General features: G+C 36.2%; 10 non-coding genes across 10 annotated transcripts; all 10 read right to left on the minus strand.

Moving 5' to 3' along the window:
• Window positions 1–11,121: 11,121 nt before the first annotated feature.
• On the minus strand, window positions 11,122–11,203 carry TRNAL-AAG. The gene has a single exon. It is a non-coding gene; the product is annotated as a tRNA-Leu (tRNA).
• Window positions 11,204–12,648: 1,445 nt separating this feature from the next.
• Window positions 12,649–12,730, minus strand: TRNAL-UAG. The gene has a single exon. It is a non-coding gene; the product is annotated as a tRNA-Leu (tRNA).
• Window positions 12,731–13,223: 493 nt separating this feature from the next.
• TRNAL-UAG lies at window positions 13,224–13,305 on the minus strand. Its single transcript has one exon. It is a non-coding gene; the product is annotated as a tRNA-Leu (tRNA).
• Window positions 13,306–13,809: 504 nt separating this feature from the next.
• On the minus strand, window positions 13,810–13,891 carry TRNAL-AAG. The gene has a single exon. It is a non-coding gene; the product is annotated as a tRNA-Leu (tRNA).
• Window positions 13,892–14,384: 493 nt separating this feature from the next.
• Window positions 14,385–14,466, minus strand: TRNAL-UAG. Its single transcript has one exon. It is a non-coding gene; the product is annotated as a tRNA-Leu (tRNA).
• A 1,443-nt stretch (window positions 14,467–15,909) lies between these two features.
• TRNAL-UAG lies at window positions 15,910–15,991 on the minus strand. Its single transcript has one exon. It is a non-coding gene; the product is annotated as a tRNA-Leu (tRNA).
• A 493-nt stretch (window positions 15,992–16,484) lies between these two features.
• Window positions 16,485–16,566, minus strand: TRNAL-UAG. The gene has a single exon. It is a non-coding gene; the product is annotated as a tRNA-Leu (tRNA).
• Window positions 16,567–17,070: 504 nt separating this feature from the next.
• Window positions 17,071–17,152, minus strand: TRNAL-AAG. The gene has a single exon. It is a non-coding gene; the product is annotated as a tRNA-Leu (tRNA).
• A 493-nt stretch (window positions 17,153–17,645) lies between these two features.
• On the minus strand, window positions 17,646–17,727 carry TRNAL-UAG. The gene has a single exon. It is a non-coding gene; the product is annotated as a tRNA-Leu (tRNA).
• Window positions 17,728–18,220: 493 nt separating this feature from the next.
• Window positions 18,221–18,302, minus strand: TRNAL-UAG. Its single transcript has one exon. It is a non-coding gene; the product is annotated as a tRNA-Leu (tRNA).
• Between the last annotated feature and the right edge of the window lie 471 nt (window positions 18,303–18,773).

The following is an 18,773-nucleotide window of genomic DNA, read 5'->3' on the forward strand; positions in this document are numbered from 1 at the left end:
TCGCCGCTAAATATTTTCTCACGAAAAAAAAAGAAAAAAAAGTGCTCACTACACCCCTCCCCCGTTATCTTGTGGAATCGGAGAATATATAACGATAATACATTTCTATTCAGTATTAATATAGAATGAGTTCATACTCCCCAAAATGTCCGAGACATTCTGTTACAATAACAAATAGGAAGAAGATACACTCAAAGGTGAAAAGAAATTATATGATTTGACCATGCACCCTCAGTTTAGTGTGCCCTGTAATCTATGATTCTGTTGAATTGGATATTGCACCCCGCCCGACCCCACCCGATCCCACGCGCTACCTATCCTATATATCCGTTGTATTGAAGAAGGCTTGATCTTCCTGAATCTTATATGGTCGGTTTAAGGAATTATGCTCCGCGGACAATAATATTGCTCTGGGCTTAATTACCCACACAAAAAGGATCCTTGACTTCAGACCTACACCAATTACTCCCTACCTACACACGAAACTCAAAGCAGACTCATTGGCAACATGAACTTTAATTCTACATCTTTGACAAAATAAGGCCCGGAGCAATCGTCGCCGGAGCATTTATTATACCGGAGCACCTACTTGAAGATCGAGTTGAATCGATTCCCCTGCGTCGGAAGTATGGGAACCAAACAAACTCGCTTCGAATAGATAACGACCCTAGGCAATCCTCTTGTCTTTTGGTTTGTCTGGTTGGATTACGCCCTGCATGATCGGTTCTTTCAGAGAGGGATCAAGGGGATATCACGGAAAAGGAAAGGGTACGACGAACGTACGTAACCCCCGGCCGAACTTAATCTGGTTTGTCTTTAGTACACACATGCAGTATTTAAATGAAAATAATACCTCTCCCGCGATTTGTGCCTCTTTGTTATTGTGTGTGTGTGTGTGTGTGTGTGTGTGCGTGTGTGTGTGCGTGTGTGCGTGCGTGCGCGTGTGTTTGTGTGTGTGGGTGTTTGTGTGTGTGTGTGTGTGTGTGTGTGTGTGTGTGGAGGCGGTCGGGTAGGGAGCGGGGCTGCACACGCCAAATTTGTGAATAACACAGAAAAGAAAAGAAAAAATATTTTGACTTTGAATAGCAGAAGTCCAAAAATAACTCTTTTACTATCTTCTTTATTCAACTGCTGTCAACTAAGATATCCAAGTAAAATTTCTTTAGACTTCTATACCATCTTTCTCTATCCTGTTTCTGCCATGCCTTCTTTTTATCTCTCTCTCTCTCTCTCTCTCTCTATATATATATATATGTATACATTGTATGTACATAAATATATACACTGTATATCTCCTCCTGCTACTCCTTCTACCTTTAACAAATTCTCTTACCTCTCTAATTTAATCCATTCATTCTTGTTTTCTAACTTTATACACCCATCTCTCTTCATGCATATTTTCTTTCTCCTTTTACACTGTTTCTTTCTCTTTCCTGATATATCAACAAAATACATGAGTGTATCAAACTCCTACTCATCTCCATGCAAGCAAAAAGATTATAAAAAAAACAACATTAGAAACCTCATTAAAAATTTGAATATCACGCAATCATCTTATATACACAAATGAACATTAAATATACATTTCCAATCAATAGCTTACAAATTTATATTAAAACCTTGGAATATGCACAATATAAACATCATTGAGATAATGGCAGAGCATAAGATGGGGTAGAAATAAAACATGTTCTTAATATCTTCTCCCCTTCTTTTTCTTCTTCTTCTCTAGGGACTTTAATTTAAATCGGAAGAATGCATATTTCACTGTAATATCATAGATGTTGACGACATGTTTCCCCCCTTTTACAATCTGGGAGCATCTGACATAAATAAATATAAATGACATCTCAAGATTTGTACTGTTTGCAATGAATAAATCACATAACGCACTAGCTGATTGGACGTAGTGTAAACCACGGCGTATCGTAGCAAGCCTACCCGCGGTGCCTGATTAACCACGTGATCTTTAAGACAGTAGCCAATCAGAGCACGTCCCTGGATTAAGAGAAGACGCTTGGTCCACGATCACACGGATCATATGCACTTCTGCAAGCTGAGAGCGCGTGTGTTAGCTACTTGTAAGCACGAACTGGTTGGGCAGAGTAATCCTTTTAAAATTCTAATTTCCAAGATGACGTTCATTTTGGCCTTGCCCATCAGAAACCTTATGATAAATCTCAGCTCTGTCCTTATGTTGCCTTACATTAATTGTTTATATATGACTCATTTATGTGATAAATCTAACTCAATAAAACTTAATTTTAGGCACATAATTTTTTGAACTTGCATATTGAACCAGGATAAATTGTGTAACAGTTTTTTGGAGTTGTAACGTTAAAGTTTAGTAGCAGCTTTTCAATATGTGGGCAATTCCTATACTTTACTAGTCTGCGCTATATTATTTTCGTACGCGGAATCCAAGTAGCCAGAACGAGCAACCACTTTTCATCGATTTATTGAAAAGCTCTCGTCTGATATATAATGAAATGTTTAATAAGGGTATGATTATTGTCTAAAAAGTGAGCTGATTTGGGGAGATATGAGGATCGACTAGTTTTTTTAATTGCTCTGACTTCCTGTTCATTTTTGTCGCTTTAAATATTTGCCATAAATCCTTAAAGATTTGAGGGTAATGATATTACTTGTAAATGTTTAAATGTATTGACCGAAAATGCACAATATGACTTTTGGTTTCGTTAAAAGATATTCATAATTGTTTTTTGAACCTGTATTTTAGTTTTGATTACTAATTTAGAATATTAAAACCACACTTTTTTAAGTAACAAATATCCATGCGCCTTTTCACAGCTCCCAATTGGGCTGATTATCTGTAGCAAAAGATAACACTTTGTTTATACTTCTTTGCACTTGGGGGGGGGGGGGGTGGTAGTGATAGTTATTTCATGGTATTTATGAATAATTCCCCACCGTATCACAACTTTCTCACAATTATACTCTTTTTTAACCTTCATCGGCATGATCAGGTAGGTCATACGAGCGTATGACGAGAACGCCTACTTCAGACATTTTGTCCGTTCTATCATATTAATCACGTAAATTCCGTCATTTCTTATCTGCGATTTCTTGTGTATTTGGTATTTCAATAAAAAACTTTAACATAACTGAAAACAGAAAGAGCGTGTAATGATATTGGCATTTCTGTACGATTTCTGAATAAAGAGTTTGAGATATTAATTGTCGACATTACAAAGGAATGAGCCACCTGTGAGTACACTAGTAGGCATGTTATACAAGTGCACAGAAGTTTAATGTCTGTGTTATCTTCCATTTGAAATCAAATATTTCCCCATTTGTTCTCTAATACATAACCGTTAGAATATCTCAAGTGGTTTCGCATGTGATTTTATTACTGGTTAGTGTTAATATGTTTATCCAAAATAAAACATGATTTCCGGTTTCGTCTGAAAACATTCATAATTGTTTCCCAAACCTATACTTTAGTTTTGATTGCTAATTAAAAATAATTATGATAACCACAATTGTTTAAGGAAAAATAATCTGAGCGCCTTTTCACAAAATGAGGCTGACTGTCTGCAGCAAAGGATAACAATTTGTTTATGCTTCTATGAGCTTGCGTTAGTATAATAATCAAGAGCGATATATTGTCATCCGACAAAGGTGTACCTTTCTTTATTCAGAGGTGATATATTGACGTCATGGCAAACGGCTCAATCTTGTACCCATTGCTTGTCGCTTGTCTCCTCGTCGGCTCGTCCTTTCAATCTTTACATCGACACGATATAGATTCGGCGATAACATCTTTAACACTGGATATGGACAAATCTTTCCAAGGATGCGATCAGATTCTTGAACTGAAAAAAGCTTCTTGCCACCATAAAGACCTGGACACGGTTCCCCAGAATCTTTCTGAGGATACTGAGGTGCTTGACTTGTCTCAGAACAATATCACAAAACTCTTCAACTCCTCGTTTGAAGTATACTCTCTACTCAACCATTTGGACATTTCCCGTAACGATGTAAGAGCAATAGAATCCGCCGCTTTTTACCCCCTTAAGAGCTTAATGTATCTGTCTCTATCACATAACCCGCGTCTTGTGCTTCCCGCAACAGGCGTCTTTATGATGTCTCCACAGCTTTCCATTCTCGATTTAAAGTCATCAAACTTGAGGTCGCTCCCCAATGACTTTCTTAATTGGAGTTCTCATCTACATAAAGCATATCTGTCCAACAACCGGCTCTCCTTCATCAATGTAAGTTCTTGTGGCATGGCCGACACTGTAAGCATGACTGTTAATCGATTACAATACATCACGGCGAGATATTTCACCTTTGTGTGCCGCACTGATACTCTAGATCTTAGAGTAAACCCTATCCAACTAGTAGACCCCGATGTGATCGCATCACTACGTGTTCGCATTTTTAAGTTAGGTGGCTATCCGTTGAGCAATGAGGTGTTAGCGAACATCATCCTCGGAATATCAAAATCAAACATCGAACAGCTCACAATCCATAAAGGTTCTATTGGTGCGTTTCCTAAAGGTTTCTTCAATCCACTGCGCGATTCTTCTCTCTCTGTTCTGAACTTAGAATACAACAAACTGAATAGCCTCTATCCTTTAGTTTTCTCAAACTTAACAAAACTCCGAGAACTCAGTTTAAGTTATAACGATCTTCCCATAGACGAAATTCAACCAGACTTTTTTGACGGCATGAATGCGTTAAAAATACTGGTAATCAAACACAACCAAGTTAGACATATAAATCCTCGCAATCAGACTTGGACAGTGGACTTATCAGAGTTTTACTTATCCAGTAATCTGTTTACAGCAATATCTGCATCTGTATTTCTTGGTTTAGAAAATTTAACTGTCTTAGACATGAGCTATAACGAATACCTTTCTGTCTTTGAGCTGACGGCCTTTTCGGGACTTGACAGTATTCAAACCATTGATTTGACGGGAAGTCGTGTAACTGTTCTTGAATTGAACACTCCAATATTAAAATCACTTTCTCTTAACGCTCTTGGTTCATACTTGCTTCCTTTTCGACTAGGAGAATCGTTTCAATATTTACAATCCCTTGTTAATTTAAACATAATAAGCTCTCGGCTTGACATGTGGGACATATGGAATGCAACTGCAAACGCGTCTCTTTTCGATAGATTATTGGACCTTAATCATTTGGATTTGAGTAGTAACCATTTGCTGTGTTTGATAGATGAATTACCGCCTGGGATATTCCAGCAACTCTCTGTTTTACAAGAGCTAGATCTAGCCTACTGCGGTATTACCAATCTACATCCTCTTGTCTTCTCGGGGTTGAAATCGCTTCAGAAGTTGAGATTGGAGGGAAACAAGATCCGTCATATTCCCGATGATGTATTGTCGGGGTTGGGTCAAATAAAAAGTATCAACTTTGAAGGAAACCGTATCGAATACTTAGAGGAGCTAATGTTCTCAAATAACTGTAAGCTCACAAATCTGTCCTTGGCCAACAACAGATTAACACGCCTTAATCATAACACTTTCCAGCCGATCCTTTCCTCTATTTCATCACTTGATCTATCAATGAACCTAATTTATTGCAACTGTGATCTAAAGTGGCTTATTGATTGGTTAAATGAACCTATACGCCTGAAAAACAAGGAAAAAACTATTTGTTCGTCAGCATCTCTGGAGCCTCTTCGTGAGAAACCCCTGCTTGATTTTGATCTAAATGAACTCTGTAACACGAATAATGGTCTATTATTTCTGATTCCCCTCACCGTCATTGGTTTGGTTGTAATCAGCGTGCTCTTGTTTCACTACCGTTGGCAACTGAGGTATAAACTATTTCTCTTGAAACTGGCTGCAGTTGGGTATAAAGAGATGCGGGACGCTCGAGACCACAATGACTTCGAATTTTATGTGAACATCATTTTCTACGACAATGACGAAGAATGGATTCGCGAACAGCTCCGACCGGCTCTCGAAGAACGACTTCCACAGTTTCAAAGGAACGTCTTTGGTGACCAAGACCTTGTACTAGGTATGCATTACTTAGATTCCGTCGATTACGTGGTGAGCCATAGTTACAAGACCATCATCGTGCTTAGCAGAGCTGCTGTGCACGACCACTGGTTCATACTCAAGTTCCGGACGGCCATGGACCACGTGAGTGACACTCTGACGGAATTCGTAGTCGTGGTTTTCATCGAAGACATCCCGGATGATGAAATGCCATTCTTGGCGAGGTTGTACCTCAGTGATGGCAGACCCTACATCCACTGGACTGAGGACGTGAGAGGACAAGATTATTTCTGGTACAAATTGACCAAAAATCTGACAATTAATCTACGGACGAATGACTTGATCCCAAACGAATAGCAGTCATGTAGGAATATAGATATATGTGTGATGGTTATCAGTAATCAAAGTGGTAGTAGTAGTAGTAGTAGTAGTAGTAGTAGTAGTCGTAGTTGTAGTAGTAGTAGTAATAGTAGTATTAGAAGTGCAGTAGTAGTAGCAGGATTATCAACAGTTGTTGTAGTAGTAGTAGTAGAAGTAGTAGTAGTAGTAGTAGTAGTAGTAGCAGTAGTAGTTATAGTAGTAGTAGTAGTAGTAGTAGTAGTAGTAGTAGTAGTAGTAGTAGTAGTAGCGACAGCAATAGTAATAGTGGTAGTTATAGAAGTAGTAGTCGTAGTAGTATTAGTAGTAGTGAAATCGCGCTACTACTTACTATTATCATCATAATTGTCTTCTCGATATTCTTATTCACCATCATCAGTACCATTTTCATCGCTATACTTATTATTATCGTTGTCAGTGTAACTAATGTTATTGTTTTCATAATCATCACCATTATCATTGCAGTTGTAGATGCTGTTGTTCTTGTTTCTATTAGAAGGTATACATTGAAATCAAAATCTGTAAGAGAATCGGTACATAGTTGGCAATCATGTAGACTTAAAGGGATCCGGTAACTTTGTCTCATATTCTGAAACAAAAACCTGGATTTAGCTCATGCTGCAATGATAATTATAAAACTTTAGGTCAGTCAAGAACTCCATGACTTTTACAAGCCGATCGCCTGTCTGATTATCAAGATATTTATGATTGGAAAAACACATTTTAAAAACCGTTTGCCAAACGGTTTTCAAAACACTACAGTCTATTGGGGAAAAGGAGTATGATAAAACTGGTCACTCGAAGATTTTTACTTTTTTGAGGCACTTCTTGATCGTTTTAAAGCGCAATTTGTTTAGGTCTTCAATATTACACCATATCACAGACACTGATAACACGTAGGGCCGTGCATCTCAGATTTACCATTGTTAAACGATGCCTTTAACGTGTGTCCCCGTGGTGTGAGGGCCCTTTATGACATGGTTGGATGCAAATGTCTATAGTACTTGTATCGGCATTTGCTTTCTTCTTACAATATCAGGATCGCAATCACGATGACTGCAACTGTATCGTTTCATATTTGCTGAATAAGGGATTCAGCATTTAAAGGTTTCTTCTTACTGAATTCCTATTACTCTAATTAAGGCTCAGCTAACACACCACGATCTGACTGCGATCCGATTGGGGAAGAATTTACAACAGCATTTTATATTAACCTGCTCTTGCTACTCTCCACCCAGGTATCAAATGGGTACGCGGTAGGATGCGACCGTCATTGTTGGTCAAGCAGTTGTTGAGTGTCATTGTAACGCCTAGCTGGAATGCTCCCCAAGGAGTGGAGATTTTGCACACAGTGTGTTCGGGCAAGCAATGAATCCAATGACCGGGTAATAGTATATTTTTTGAAGACATAGCTTGGAACATTACACGATGAGTTATATTGATAATTCGAGGTAAAATTAAGGGTTTTGCTCATTGTCTCATTGGCTGTTTAACATAATTAAATCTTAAATCACTTGGTGTGAATGAGATTTCCTTAAGAATACCGATCTCTGAAGAAAAAAATTACTCGCCATCGAACATGTCGATCATGAGTGTGGAACAACTTCCTGCTGTATACATGTATATATTTTGTGTACATTTCTGTAAATTATGCCAGTCACAACCAAGTTTGCTTGTTTTCAATATCATATTTAATACTTCACACAGACTCTCACATTGTTGTATGATAGTTCATCTATTCAGTGTAAAACGATTTGTCTAAGCCTCTAAGGAATATTATGATATCGCTTTACAGCGAAATTAATGTGTACATGACTGTGTTTCTCACAGTTATGTACGACAAGATCATTATAACTATGGATGTGTGGAGCGAGAAAGGAGGAGGCTGGAGTGTCCCCGTCCAACCTGAGTATTTTTAAACATGATGATGATCAGCGTTGTATTGCACTTTTGAAGTAACTGACCTGGGCCCTGTGTCATACAATAAGTTCAATAACAAATGCTAAATGTCTATGACATATTTGATCTCAGCCAATCAGATGCAACGATTTCAGTAGATTATAAAAGTTATTCTAACTTGTTTTTTATTGATAACACGTTTTATGAAACAGGCCCTTGGTTCCTTTTCTTTGTATATTAATGTGAGCACTTCAAGGGAACATGAGAAACTCACAATATATAAAAGAAAGTGTTTAGAAATTAGAAAAAATTAAAAAAACTAGCAGTCTGTTTCCTTTCCGAAACGAACTTACAGAAGATAGTTATGTAGTGAGCAGGATTTTCCTCTTAAAGCCAGGAAAATTTAGGACATAATTTTTCCCCGGAAATATGATAAACATGAGTATAATTATTAGGGGTTGTCCTCCCGGAAGCCCGTGGAAATGTAGTCATACAATCAATGATGTTTCCCATGCCATGGGGGGGGGGGGGGGGGGGGGGAGGAAGTAGTGAAAACAACTTGTATTATGTCAATTGACATCACCACTACCCTCCCCCTCTCTTCTTTTGAGGCCTCTTTCAGAGCCATGATAATTTTTTATTTTACTCATGCTAACTATTGTTCGCATTAAAATATGCATTTCTTGATTTCTTGATCATATTCTTTATAGTATTAGTCTGTGCTAGATATTTCAATTTCGCCCTCAAAGGATATTTGCTATCTATAAATGTAATTATATCAGGCTCGCGGGATTGTTCAAAACCTTGAACCCCACCGGCCCTTTCCCCCCAGTTACACGTACGAACATGACTTCGTGAAGGTTATCAGCATAATTTGGAAGAGATAAAAACATGATATCAGGAGAAAAAGAAATGGATTGGGAGAAAAGGGAACACGAGGGGAGGTAGATAGTTGAGAGGAAAACGTATAAAGAAAGACTGGTGGAGAGGGAGAGAGATGGTGGAGAGGGAGATGGAGAGAGAGATGGTGGAGAGGGAGATGGAGAGAGAGATGGTGGAGAGGGAGATGGAGAGAGAGAGAGAGATGGTGGGGAGGGAGATGGAGAGAGAGATGGTGGAGAGGGAGATGGAGAAAGAGATGGTGGAGAGGGAGATGGAGAGAGAGAGAGAGATGGTGGAGGGGAGAGAGAGATGGTGGAGGGGGAGATGGAGAGAGAGAGATGGTGGAGAGGGAGATGGAGAAAGAGATGGTGGAGAGGGAGATGGAGAGAGAGAGAGAGAGATGGTGGAGGGGAGAGAGAGATGGTGGAGGGGAGAGAGAGAGAGGAAGAGAGAGAGAGAGAGAAAGATGGTGGAGAGGGATAGAGAGAGAGAGAGAGAGAGAGAAGAGAGATATAGAAGAGAGGAGAGAGAATGTGTGTGTGTGTGTGTGAGAGAGAGAGAGCGAGAGAGAGAGGGGAGAGCGGAAGAGAGATCTTAAGTGCAAAAGGCAAGGTAGAGAAAACAAGCTGAGACAGAAACAGCGATTATAGTTTTCTAAAGTTTTGATTAATATCACCATGGTTTTTTGAAAGGGACTTTCCTCACGTCATATGAACTTCGGCAATTTCATAATAATTGTAAACTCTTTTCCATTATGCCATGTGAACTCTCGATCAATAAGGAATGATGAATACCATTCTTTCAACCTTATGTATAGTCCCTTGATTATTTTCTGTTCATTTTCATGAACCATAGCATCGCTGACAAATTGGAGTAAGTTAGTGTTTGATTTCCACTTCTTATCTGCACAATAAATTTCTCGGTGGTCAAGTTAAAAAATCCCCCCCTCCCCCCCCCCCCCCCCCAAAAAAAAAAATCGATGATGTTTCCTGATGCCACAAGATTCCGATCACGACTGCAAACATAAACTCTCGCCGAGTGACGTCACATCTTCCTGAATCAGCTTTCATCCATGCTCCATCTGATACGCGATGGTCAAGTTAAGAGAAAGGGAAACAACTAAGAAGAAGAGGCGAGGTATTTAGGATTACTTGGCATGTACGGACGGGTTTTCTCATGTTAGGTTATTCGGTTTGCTTGGTTCAGCGTATTGCCAACAGGGAGGCGTGTGTTAGAATAATTGGAACGATTTTTTTTTTCTTTCTTCTTCTATGATAAACTTAAGCGACGGTTTCTTATTAGAATCGTCACGCGGGATTGGGTATGAGGGTATCTTCCACCGCTTTTTGAAATGAATGATCATCCCGTCTTTGGGGTTGGGGGTTGCAGGGATCTTTTCTTCAAATCACGAACCGGGTCATAACAGATTTATTCTTCAGATTTAATTCGTCTTCATTTATTTATTGTTAATGTAAATATTTTGGTTTTTTATTGTTCCACATTCCACAACAAGATTGTCTTACACATAGGATTTAACAAGAGAATCTATAATAAAACAATGATAGACATGTAACATAGAAAAATAAAATTGTGAAATATGGGGAATCTATTAAGAAGCAAAGCATGTATATTATAGGTTCTTGTTAAAGATATAAAGATAAGTTCTAGATGGCACAACACAAATATTCAGAATGATTATATTTTGTTGGTATTGAGTGTTAAAATTTGACACTTCCGAACGAAGATATCTTGAAGAAAAATTGCAACTCGTATTGAACCACATTTTACACAGTGTAAATGATGATTCGGATACAATAGTTAGTTGATTTAAAAAAAAATACCACAATGGAAGGTGAATCTCAATGTGGTGCATTCTTTATAAAAAGGAGACAAAGCAGCTTATCTCGGTAAGTTCTCCAATAACAAAAATCAAATTTACAAAAGAAACAAAAAAATTCCCAAAACAGTTTGGCAGCGGTGGGATTCGAACCCACGCCATCGAAATGACTGGTGCCTTAAACCAGCGCCTTAGACCGCTCGGCCACGCTACCTTGACGTCCACAACATCGAATGATTCCATTCTGTTTTCATTGTTATGTCATGTTGCAATGCTAATGTTGAAATTGTGACACACTGATGTTGAAACAAAGGAAGTTCGATCTCTAGAAGAGTAAAGTACAATAAGTGAGGGTATAAATGGGAAGAAGTAAAGATCGAGCAAATTATGTATTAGTATTATAGTACTATAAAGTTGCCTATACATGATAACTTCTCACATTAAACACCTATTTTAAAGAACAAAAATCAGAATATTACTTTTATTTTCAAATAAATCAATTACCAACAAGAGATAAACGAGTTAGACGTAACATCAGGTGAATCACTCAAGTATTATTTCCTAATTCGCAAACTCAAACGGAAGTAGATCTTTTCCTATTGATCTTACGACCTTTGCTATACTATACAAACATATATATATATATATATATATATGATGACACATTATAATTACCTTGGGGAGCACCGAACTTCAGCTACGATCACAAGAAACTTATTCTCCCCAATATCATTATTGTAAGAGAGGGTATAAAGGGAAAGAAGTGAGTATCGAGTAAATTAAGTATTAATACTATGAAATAACCTAAAAATGATAACTTATCATATCAAACACTTATTTTACAGAACATAAATCTAAATATTTCTTTTGGTAAAAAAGTAAAGTTATATTTTCAAACAAATGAATTGCCAACAAGAGATAAAAGAGTCAGAAGTAACATCAGGTACATCACTCATAATCAATTTTCCTACATGATGAAAACGTTTTGAGAAAATTGAATTCCATTTTCACTTAATCAAAAAATACAATAACATTTCTGGATTAAATCAAATTGCATTTTGTTTCCAAGCAGTTTTCAAAATATAATGGCAGCGGTGGGATTCGAACCCACGCCATCGAAATGACTGGTGCCTTACACCAGCGCATTAGACCGCTCGGCCACGCTACCTTAATGTCCACATGAACAAATAATCTCATATTGGTTTTATTCTCATGTCATGTTGCAAATTTCATGTTGATATTGTGACACACTAAAATTGAAAGAAAGGAAGTTCGATCTTAAAAAGTGTAAAGTACAATTAATGAGGGTAGAAAGGGGACGAAGTAATGATCGAGCAAATTAAGTGTAAGTAGTATAGTACTATGAAGTAACTTAGAATGAAAACTTCTAATATGAAACACTTATTTTACAGAACAAAAACCAAAACAATTCTTTTGATAAAAAACTAAACTTGTATTCAAATAAATTAATTACCAACAAGAAATAAACGAGTCAGACGTAACATCAGGTGCATCACTCATAAACAGGGTACCTACATGTACAACAGAACTAAAAGCGGTGTGGGAAAATCGATTTCTCTTTCACCTATTAAAAAAACATGATAACATTTCTAGATTATAGCAAATGCAAATTGTTTTAAAACAGTTCTCAAAATATAATGGCAGCGGTGGGATTCGAACCCACGCCATCGAAATGACTGGTGCCTAAAACCAGCGCCTTAGACCGCTCGGCCACGCTACCTTGATGTGCACATGTACAAATGATTCCATTCTGGTTTCACTGTTATGTCATGTTGCAATGATCATGATGATATTGTGACGCTCTAGGATTAAAAAAACGGACACTAAATCTCCAAAAGAAAAAAGTACTGTTAGTGAGAGTATAAAGGTGAAGAAGTGTGGATCGAGCAATATTAAATATTAGTACTACGAAATAACCTATAGATGATAAGTTCTCATATTGAACACTTGTTTTACAGAACAAAAATCAAGATATTTCCTTAATAAAAAAGAAAAAGTGATATTTTTTAATAAATCAATTACCAAGAAGAGCAAAAAGAGTCAGACGCAACACCAGGTACATCACTAATAAATAGTATACCAACATGTATAACACCAAACAAAAACAAACAGTTTGGGAAAATCGAATTCCCTTTTCATTTATTTAAAATACATAATTAACTTTCAGGATTATATCAAATGAATTGTGTTTCCAAATTGTTTTCAAAATATAATGGCAGCGGTGGGATTCGAACCCACGCCATCGAAATGACTGGTGCCTAAAACCAGCGCCTTAGACCGCTCGGCCACGCTACCTTGATGTCGACAATTACAAATGATGTCATTTTGATTTCACTGTTATGTCATGTTGCAATGTTCATGTTGATATTGCGACACACTAATATTTAAAGATTTAGGAAGTTCGATCTTTGGGAGAGTAAAGTACAATTAGTGAGGGTATAAAGGGGAAGAAGTGAAGATCGAGCAAATTAGGTGTAAGTAGGATAGTATTATCAAGTAACCTACAGATCATAGACGGTAACTTCTCATATTAAACATTTATTTTATAGAACAAAATACAGAATATTTCTTTGAAAAAAGTAAACTGATATTTTCAAATAAGTCAACTACTGACAAGAGATAAAAGAGTCAGACTTAAAATCAGGTACATCACTCTTAAACAAGTTACCTACATGATTTGTACAACACAAACAAAAGTTTTTGGAAAATCAAATTCGCTTTTCCCTTTTCAAAAAAACATAATGACCTTTCTGTTATATGTCAAATGCAAATTGTTTCCAAACAGTTTTCAAAATATTATGGCAGCGGTGGGATTCGAACCCACGCCATCGAAATGACTGGTGCCTTAAACCAGCGCCTTAGACCGCTCGGCCACGATACCTTGATGTGCACATTCACAAATGATCTCATTCTGGCTTCATTGTTAAGTCATGTTGCAATGACATTTGATATTGTGACACACTAATTTTGAAAGAAAGGAAGTTCGATCTTTAGAAGAGTAAAGTACAATGAGTGAGGGTATAAAGGGGAAGTAGTGAAGATGGAGCAAATTAAGTGTAAGTATTATAGTACTATAAAATAACTTATGGATGGTAAGTTCTCATATGAAACACTTATTTTACAGAAAAAACTTCAAAATATGTCTTTGAAAATAGTAAACTGATATTTTTTAATAAATCAATTACTGAAAAGAAATAAAAGCGTCAGACGTAACATCAGGTACATCTCTCATAAACAGTTTACATACATGATTTGTATAACATACAACAAAAGTTTTGGGTAAATCAAATTCGCCTATCACTTTTCAAAACAAAAAAAAACATTTCTGTTATATGTCAAATGCAAATTGTTTTAAAACAGTTCTCAAAAAATAATGGCAGCGGTGGGATTCGAACCCACGCCATCGAAATGACTGGTGCCTAAAACCAGCGCCTTAGACCGCTCGGCCACGCTACCTTGACGTCCACAACATCGAATGATTCCATTCTGTTTTCATTGTTATGTCATGTTGCAATGCTAATGTTGAAATTGTGACACACTGATGTTGAAACAAAGGAAGTTCGATCTCTAGAAGAGTAAAGTACAATAAGTGAGGGTATAAATGGGAAGAAGTAAAGATCGAGCAAATTATGTATTAGTATTATAGTACTATAAAGTTGCCTATACATGATAACTTCTCACATTAAACACCTATTTTAAAGAACAAAAATCAGAATATTACTTTTATTTTCAAATAAATCAATTACCAACAAGAGATAAACGAGTTAGACGTAACATCAGGTGAATCACTCAAGTATTATTTCCTAATTCGCAAACTCAAACGGAAGTAGATCTTTTCCTATTGATCTTACGACCTTTGCTATACTATACAAACATATATATATATATATATATATGATGACACATTATAATTACCTTGGGGAGCACCGAACTTCAGCTACGATCACAAGAAACTTATTCTCCCCAATATCATTATTGTAAGAGAGGGTATAAAGGGAAAGAAGTGAGTATCGAGTAAATTAAGTATTAATACTATGAAATAACCTAAAAATGATAACTTATCATATCAAACACTTATTTTACAGAACATAAATCTAAATATTTCTTTTGGTAAAAAAGTAAAGTTATATTTTCAAACAAATGAATTGCCAACAAGAGATAAAAGAGTCAGAAGTAACATCAGGTACATCACTCATAATCAATTTTCCTACATGATGAAAACGTTTTGAGAAAATTGAATTCCATTTTCACTTAATCAAAAAATACAATAACATTTCTGGATTAAATCAAATTGCATTTTGTTTCCAAGCAGTTTTCAAAATATAATGGCAGCGGTGGGATTCGAACCCACGCCATCGAAATGACTGGTGCCTTACACCAGCGCATTAGACCGCTCGGCCACGCTACCTTAATGTCCACATGAACAAATAATCTCATATTGGTTTTATTCTCATGTCATGTTGCAAATTTCATGTTGATATTGTGACACACTAAAATTGAAAGAAAGGAAGTTCGATCTTAAAAAGTGTAAAGTACAATTAATGAGGGTAGAAAGGGGACGAAGTAATGATCGAGCAAATTAAGTGTAAGTAGTATAGTACTATGAAGTAACTTAGAATGAAAACTTCTAATATGAAACACTTATTTTACAGAACAAAAACCAAAACAATTCTTTTGATAAAAAACTAAACTTGTATTCAAATAAATTAATTACCAACAAGAAATAAACGAGTCAGACGTAACATCAGGTGCATCACTCATAAACAGGGTACCTACATGTACAACAGAACTAAAAGCGGTGTGGGAAAATCGATTTCTCTTTCACCTATTAAAAAAACATGATAACATTTCTAGATTATAGCAAATGCAAATTGTTTTAAAACAGTTCTCAAAATATAATGGCAGCGGTGGGATTCGAACCCACGCCATCGAAATGACTGGTGCCTAAAACCAGCGCCTTAGACCGCTCGGCCACGCTACCTTGATGTGCACATGTACAAATGATTCCATTCTGGTTTCACTGTTATGTCATGTTGCAATGATCATGATGATATTGTGACGCTCTAGGATTAAAAAAACGGACACTAAATCTCCAAAAGAAAAAAGTACTGTTAGTGAGAGTATAAAGGTGAAGAAGTGTGGATCGAGCAATATTAAATATTAGTACTACGAAATAACCTATAGATGATAAGTTCTCATATTGAACACTTGTTTTACAGAACAAAAATCAAGATATTTCCTTAATAAAAAAGAAAAAGTGATATTTTTTAATAAATCAATTACCAAGAAGAGCAAAAAGAGTCAGACGCAACACCAGGTACATCACTAATAAATAGTATACCAACATGTATAACACCAAACAAAAACAAACAGTTTGGGAAAATCGAATTCCCTTTTCATTTATTTAAAATACATAATTAACTTTCAGGATTATATCAAATGAATTGTGTTTCCAAATTGTTTTCAAAATATAATGGCAGCGGTGGGATTCGAACCCACGCCATCGAAATGACTGGTGCCTAAAACCAGCGCCTTAGACCGCTCGGCCACGCTACCTTGATGTCGACAATTACAAATGATGTCATTTTGATTTCACTGTTATGTCATGTTGCAATGTTCATGTTGATATTGCGACACACTAATATTTAAAGATTTAGGAAGTTCGATCTTTGGGAGAGTAAAGTACAATTAGTGAGGGTATAAAGGGGAAGAAGTGAAGATCGAGCAAATTAGGTGTAAGTAGGATAGTATTATCAAGTAACCTACAGATCATAGACGGTAACTTCTCATATTAAACATTTATTTTATAGAACAAAATACAGAATATTTCTTTGAAAAAAGTAAACTGATATTTTCAAATAAGTCAACTACTGACAAGAGATAAAAGAGTCAGACTTAAAATCAGGTACATCACTCTTAAACAAGTTACCTACATGATTTGTACAACACAAACAAAAGTTTTTGGAAAATCAAATTCGCTTTTCCCTTTTCAAAAAAACATAATGACCTTTCTGTTATATGTCAAATGCAAATTGTTTCCAAACAGTTTTCAAAATATTATGGCAGCGGTGGGATTCGAACCCACGCCATCGAAATGACTGGTGCCTTAAACCAGCGCCTTAGACCGCTCGGCCACGATACCTTGATGTGCACATTCACAAATGATCTCATTCTGGCTTCATTGTTAAGTCATGTTGCAATGACATTTGATATTGTGACACACTAATTTTGAAAGAAAGGAAGTTCGATCTTTAGAAGAGTAAAGTACAATGAGTGAGGGTATAAAGGGGAAGTAGTGAAGATGGAGCAAATTAAGTGTAAGTATTATAGTACTATAAAATAACTTATGGATGGTAAGTTCTCATATGAAACACTTATTTTACAGAAAAAACTTCAAAATATGTCTTTGAAAATAGTAAACTGATATTTTTTAATAAATCAATTACTGAAAAGAAATAAAAGCGTCAGACGTAACATCAGGTACATCTCTCATAAACAGTTTACATACATGATTTGTATAACATACAACAAAAGTTTTGGGTAAATCAAATTCGCCTATCACTTTTCAAAACAAAAAAAAACATTTCTGTTATATGTCAAATGCAAATTGTTTTAAAACAGTTCTCAAAAAATAATGGCAGCGGTGGGATTCGAACCCACGCCATCGAAATGACTGGTGCCTAAAACCAGCGCCTTAGACCGCTCGGCCACGCTACCTTGATGTGCACATTCACAAATGATCTCATTCTGGCTTCATTGTTAAGTCATGTTGCAATGTCATTTGATATTGTGACACACTAATTTTGAAAGAAAGGAAGTTCCATCTTTAGAAGAGTAAAGAACAATTAGTGAGGGTATAAAGGGGAAGTAGTGAAGATGGAGCAAATAAAGTGTAAGTAGTATAGTACTATAAAATAACTTATGGATGGTAAGTTCTCATATGAAACACTTATTTTACAGAACAAACTTCAAAATATGTCTTTGAAAATAGTAAACTGATATTTTTTAATAAATCAATTACTGAAAAGAGATAAAAGCGTCAGACGTAACATCAGGTACATCTCTCATAAACAGTTTACATACATGATTTGTATAACATACAACAAAAGTTTTGGGTAAATCAAATTCGCCTATCACTTTTCAAAACAAAAAAAAACATTTCTGTTATATGTCAAATGCAAATTGTTTTAAAACAGTTCTCAAAAAATAATGGCAGCGGTGGGATTCGAACCCACGCCATCGAAATGACTGGTGCCTAAAACCAGCGCCTTAGACCGCTCGGCCACGCTACCTTGATGTGCACATTAACAAATGATTCCATTCTGGTTTCACTGTTATGTCATGTTGCAATGATCATGATGATATTGTGACGCTCTAGGATTAAAAGAACGGACACTAAATCTCCAAAAGAAAAAAGTACTGTTAGTGAGAGTATAAAGGTGAAGAAGTGAGGATCGAGCAATATTAAGTATTAGTACTACGAAATCACCTATAGATGATAAGTTCTCATATTGACCACTTGTTTTACAGAACAAAAATCAAGATATTTCCTTGATAAAAAAGAAAAAGTGATATTTTTTAATAAATCAATTACCAAGAAGAGCAAAAAGAGTCAGACGCAACACCAGGTACATCACTAATAAATAGTATACCAACATGTATAACACCAAACAAAAACAAACAGTTTGGGAAAATCGAATTCCCTTTTCATTTATTTAAAATACATAATTAAATTTCAGGATTATATCAAATGAACTGTGTTT

The sequence above is a fragment of the Strongylocentrotus purpuratus genome, unplaced genomic scaffold, assembly GCF_000002235.5.
Source record: "Strongylocentrotus purpuratus isolate Spur 01 unplaced genomic scaffold, Spur_5.0 spur5_scaffold_15, whole genome shotgun sequence".
NCBI classification, from domain to species: domain Eukaryota; kingdom Metazoa; phylum Echinodermata; class Echinoidea; order Camarodonta; family Strongylocentrotidae; genus Strongylocentrotus; species Strongylocentrotus purpuratus.